We start from the raw sequence: 5356 nt of genomic DNA, 5'->3' as shown, positions 1-5356 counted from the left end.
CGCATTTGGAAGCTGGGGAGGGAGGAGAGGACGAAGGGAGGAGCCTACGGGTGGGAGGAGGGGCCAATCTTCCGGAGGCTCAGAGGTAGCGTTTGCGAGGCTAGAGAACCGAGAAGGTAGTAAAATTTACTGGATAAGGGACAGGGCCTCCTGGCCTAGAGCAGAGAGAGGCAGGCCGGCAGGCGGTTGTGGGTGCCCTATTAAAGAAAGGAAGTACAGACACATTGGGTACTTCCATAAGTACCTGAACATGCAAATTATATGTAAATGAGTCCGTTTGTGTTAGCAACGGAGTTACCGTAATTGCTATCAGTGGCTTTTCCCCCTCCCCTATTCCACAAGACTCTCTTGGTAAACTAGGCCGTGGAATGGACGCGGGGGGCCCGGCGGGGAGTGGAGAAAGAGAAAGGGCGGGCGGGGAAGATAGTCACCCTCACCACCCTTCTCCTATTCATCTTTAAGGACGCTGCCAAGATTATGCCCCTTATCGCTTCGGGAATGGCGCGGTCCAACCGCGTCAATCTTTCGCCGTTAGCGGCGCGACTCGAGGCCGTGGTTCTGCCTCCGAGGTCACCACCTGCCTGGGTAGCCTTTGGCCTCCAGCCTCCGGCCGTCGATCCCTCCAGGGAGGGGCTGGACAGGGCCAGGTCGGGAGAGGTGAGTGATCATAACCCCGTCTTCCAAACAAAACCAAACCAAATACAACTAAACAAATAAACAAAAACATGCCCTGCAGCTGGACCTCTGGTTTTGCTTTTGTGTATTTGCCAGTATTACTGATTGGGAGCCCTCTCCCTCAGAACCTCTGTCCCAACCCTCATAGGGCCTTACTTAATATTTGTTGTTGAGGCTAGATTTCTGAGGCTAGCCCAGATCTTGGATGCCACCTTCCCTGCCACTTAAAGTCTGTTTGATTTGGGAGGACTGGAGTAACCTCTTTGAACCTCAGTTTCTAGGTCTGCAAAATGGACCCAGGAATATTAACACTTTACAGGGTTTTGTGAGGATTAAAAGAGAGTACAGATTACTACCATAGCACTACATTACTATTATTGGGACAATAATATAGGATGATGAAAGAAAAGGGTCACTGCTTCTGTGTTTAATGGGGAGGCAGAATAGAATGATTTTCCAGAATAATCAGGAAATTAAAGAAGAAATTTTAAAAATACATGGAAGCAAATGGGGAGGCAGAATAAAAAGTAGTAGCTTGAAAATACCTATGTAAAACATGCAGTATGTACAAAAGTAACAAATGGGGTACCCAACTGCTGAAGGAATAGAGAGGAATATGTTTAATTAATACAGAAGGCCTTGGGGCGCCTGGGTGGCTCAGTCGTTAAGCGTCTGCCTTCGGCTCAGGTCATGATCCCAGGGTCCTGGGATCAAGCCCCGCATCGGGCTCCCCGCTCCGCGGGAGGCCTGCTTCTCCCTCTCCCACTCCCCCTGCTTGTGTTCCCTCTCTCGCTGTGTCTCTCTCTGTCAAATAAATAAATAAAATCTTTAAAAAAAAAAAAAATTAATACAGAAGGCCTAGCCACCAAGTATATGGCAAATGAATGAATGGAAGACCTCTCAAAAATACTGTAAGCCAGGTATTAGAAGAGATATTGGGCAGGATCCAGCAGAACAAAAAAGAGGAGAGAGCATTCTGAAGACTAAAAAATTGTATGTTGAAGAAAAGAAATGGGAATTTGCTTGAATCATGAGGAGAGGGCAAGCTGATAAACTAGGTTAAAGTGGGAGTACAGTAAAGACAGATGAGCAGAGAAAGAAGCCAAGAGTGCCAAAGATAGTTTGAATTTGTCACCGCTGCTCTGGAGGGGGGAATCACCAGTCCACCTGTCAGGTCCTGTAACTCCTGGCCAGCTCCCAATCAGTTGTCAGGCAAGGGTCAAGAGGCAATGATCCTCCTTTAACCTAGAGTTTAAAGTGTCACACATCCCTCCCTTCCAGGGGTAGGATTCCCAAGGGCCTTAAGGCCCCCCCGCCCTTCTTTTTAAGATTTTATTTATTTAGAGACACCTGGATGGCTCAGTTGGTCAAGCAACTACCTTCAGCTCAGGTCATGATCCCAGGGTCCTGGGATCGAATCCTGTATCGGGCTCCCTGTTCAGTGGGGAGCCTGCTTCTGCCTCTGTCTGCCGCTCCCTCTGCTTGTACTCTCTCTCACTCTGACAAATAAATAAAATCTTAAAAAAAAAAAAGATTTTATTTATTTGAGAGAAAGGATGAGTGGGGGGTGGGGCAGTGCAGAGGGAGAAGTAGACTCCCTGCTGAGTGCAGAGCTGGACATGGGGCTAGATCCCAGGACCCCAAGACCATGACCCCAGTGGAAGTCAGACACTTAACGGGCTGAGCCACCCAGGTGCCGCCTTAGGGCCAGTTTTTGGAACATTGTGAAAAGGGATGTGAAAGCCTTACTTTTTATAGTAGGAAGTTTTTTATTTTCCAACAACAAAACAAGATTTCAGGAACATCTCTGCTCAATCTTTAAGTAGGAACTTTTTATAGCCACTGACAGTTATTAAGTCCTTTATTATTTTTTTAGAGGGGAAGGGGGATGTTGGAGGGGCAGAGGGAGAGGGAGAGAAAAAATCTTAAGCAGGCTCCATGCCCAGTGCAGAGCCCTATGCAGACTCGATCTCACAACCCTGAGATCATGACCCGAGCTGAAATCAAGAGTTGGATGCTTAACCTCATGAAGCACCCAGGTGCCCCTATTAAGACCTTTATTAACCAAGTGAGACCTCCTCCCCTTGCCCTCCCCTCACAAACACAATATTAAGCAGAAGAGTGTTGAGTTTTCTGTGTTTATAGCTCTAAGGGCTCAAGTGTGAATTTCTTTGCATCTCTGTATGACTTGGTCTTTCTGACTTTTTCTGGAGATTGATTTATTTATTTATTCACTCACTAATTTATTTATTTATTTGACACACTCACTCACTCTCTCTCTCTCTCTTTCCACAAGTCTCCAAACCTCTCTGGTCTGAACTCAAGGCAGGGGAGGATTCATCTTTGTATTCTAGCCATATCCTTAGTTTCTACCACATGGAGAAAAAATTATGTTTGTTGATATAGCAACAGATGGAATGCAGAAGCAGATATGAGAATCCAGTCAGGCATTAAAGGGATTTCCAAAAATGTAAAACAATGCCAACTGTCTTACTGATTTTTTTTTTTTGGTTTGTGAAAAGTTATTTTTCATAAATGAATTAATAAATTAAAAATATTAACAAGTAAATATTTGACTAAACTAGTTTTTCTTCTTCCTATTTCCTTTTCTTTTCTTTTTTTTTTTTAAAGATTTTATTTATTTGACAGAGAGAGCACAAGCAGACGGAGAGAGAGGGAGAAGCAGGTTCCCTGCTGAGCAAGGAGCCTGATGTGGGACTCGATCCCAGGACCCTGGGATCATGACCTGGGCCGAAGGCAGCCGCTTAACCGACTGAGCCACCCAGGCGTCCCTCCTTTTCTTTTCTTCTTGATCTCAGTTGTCAAATTATAAAACTGAATGCTATTCTTTGTTTCCTATATTAAATTAAAGCATGACATGATATTCTCTAAAATTCCTTACCACGCTGAACCTATTTTTATTTTATTTATTTATTTTTTTAAGATTTTATTTATTTGAGAGAGAAAGAATGAGAGACAGCATGAGAGGAAAGAGGATCAGAGGGAGAAGCAGACTCCCTGCTGAGCAGGGAGCCTGATGTGGGACTCGATCCTGGGACTCCAGGATCATGACCTGAGCTGAAGGGAGTCGCTTAACCAACTGAGCCACCCAGGCGCCCCTGGGGTTTTTTTTTCAGAGAAAAGATAAAGAAGCCAGCAGTTACTGCCCAAGCCACTACTGTATATGAAAACAAACATTACTTCTTTATTCCTCATTACAATCCCGTGAAAGAGGTATTATACCATTTTATGGAAACTGAGCTTCAGAATGGTCATTTTTTTCAAGGTTTTTTTTATTTCAACCCACAATAAAAAATACATTTTATTCTCATGATCACTGAAGAACACACAAATGTGTCTTCATTGACATAAAGGTTTCATGAAATAATACCCTAACTATATGCAATGCATTCTGATATTTTCTATTCTATTTCCCTTTTTGAAAATACTGTTTTGCATCCTGCTAAATCAGTCTCACAACCCATGAATGGGTTGCAATCTGTAGTTTGGAAAACTTTACTAAATAAATGTTCAAAATCACAAGTGGTAAAGCTAGATGTGAACTGAATTCATGCTCTTTCCAGCAAACAAATACCTTCTCATGAACATTTCTTAAAAAATGCATTATATATATGTTGTGCTTAGCTTTATCTCATTGTATGAAGCCAGCAGGACAATCCTAGGCAAAGAAGGGATAGGCCTACTGAGGAAACATAACGTGAGATTAAATATTTAGACAAATATATAATGACATTAGTCCCCCTGTTTAGTATGTGAGTGAATGTGGCATTTGCTTTCATTTCTGAAGAAAGTTGCTTAGTATCCACAAAAATAAACAATAAATTTGGGGCCATAGACTAGACATGTAGAGCTTGTCTTGGAGTGCTAGTAAATTATTATTTCAAGTTTTAGTGAATTATAAATTATCTTCAACTTATGATTGGGCTAAAATGAAAAAATATGATGTTTGGTGGGTGAGGTCATGGGAGTGCAGAGTGGGGTGCTGGGGAGGGAGTAGGAATGGTGGGGAGGAAGCAGTAGGCAGTCCTCAAACCTTTACTCCAATAAACTGAAGATTGCCTAAACTACAATAACTTGTTTCATTTTAGATTTTAAGTTTTATTTATTTAAGTAATCTCTACACCCAATGTGGGGCTTGAACTCACGACCCCAAGGTCAAGAGTTGCATACTTTTCCAATTGAGCCAGGCTGGGTGGCTCAGTCGTTAAGCGTCTGCCTTCAGCTCAGGTCATGATCCCAGGGTCCTGGGATCAAGCCCCGCATCGGGCTCCCTGCTCAGCGGGAAGCCTGCTTCTCCCTCTCCCACTCCCCCTGCTTGTGTTCCTGTGTCTCTCTCTGTCAAATAAATAAATAAAATCTTTTAAAAATAGGCTACTTAAAAACCCCTGGTGGGGGGGCAGGTACTGGCTGGCTCAGTCAGAAGAGCATGCGGCTCTTGATCTTGGGGTCATGAGTTCTAGACCCACATTGGGTGTAGAGATTACTAAAAAAATTAAAAATAAACTTAAAAAAAACCAAAAACACACATAAATCTCAAAATCCTCACGTGGGCTGGTCTCCCAGAATGAACGGATATATCCCCAGGCCCAACCAAGGTAAGGACAGTGTTTCCTTGGATGCTTCCATCTATTCTAACACCAGTGGTTTATTTTTCCATATG

At 43.3% G+C, this 5356-nt stretch overlaps 1 long non-coding RNA gene across 1 annotated transcript; it reads left to right on the top strand.

Annotated features, from left to right (window-relative positions):
* Nucleotides 1-56: 56 nt before the first annotated feature.
* LOC118552351 (uncharacterized) lies at nt 57-3574 on the top strand. The gene is made up of 3 exons (XR_004925490.2): nt 57-116; nt 463-657; nt 3307-3574. It is a non-coding gene; the product is annotated as an uncharacterized LOC118552351 (long non-coding RNA).
* Nucleotides 3575-5356: the final 1782 nt, after the last annotated feature.

Source organism: Halichoerus grypus, chromosome 5, assembly GCF_964656455.1.
Source record: "Halichoerus grypus chromosome 5, mHalGry1.hap1.1, whole genome shotgun sequence".
NCBI classification, from domain to species: Eukaryota; Metazoa; Chordata; class Mammalia; order Carnivora; family Phocidae; genus Halichoerus; species Halichoerus grypus.
This window is presented reverse-complemented; position numbering and strand designations above follow the sequence as displayed.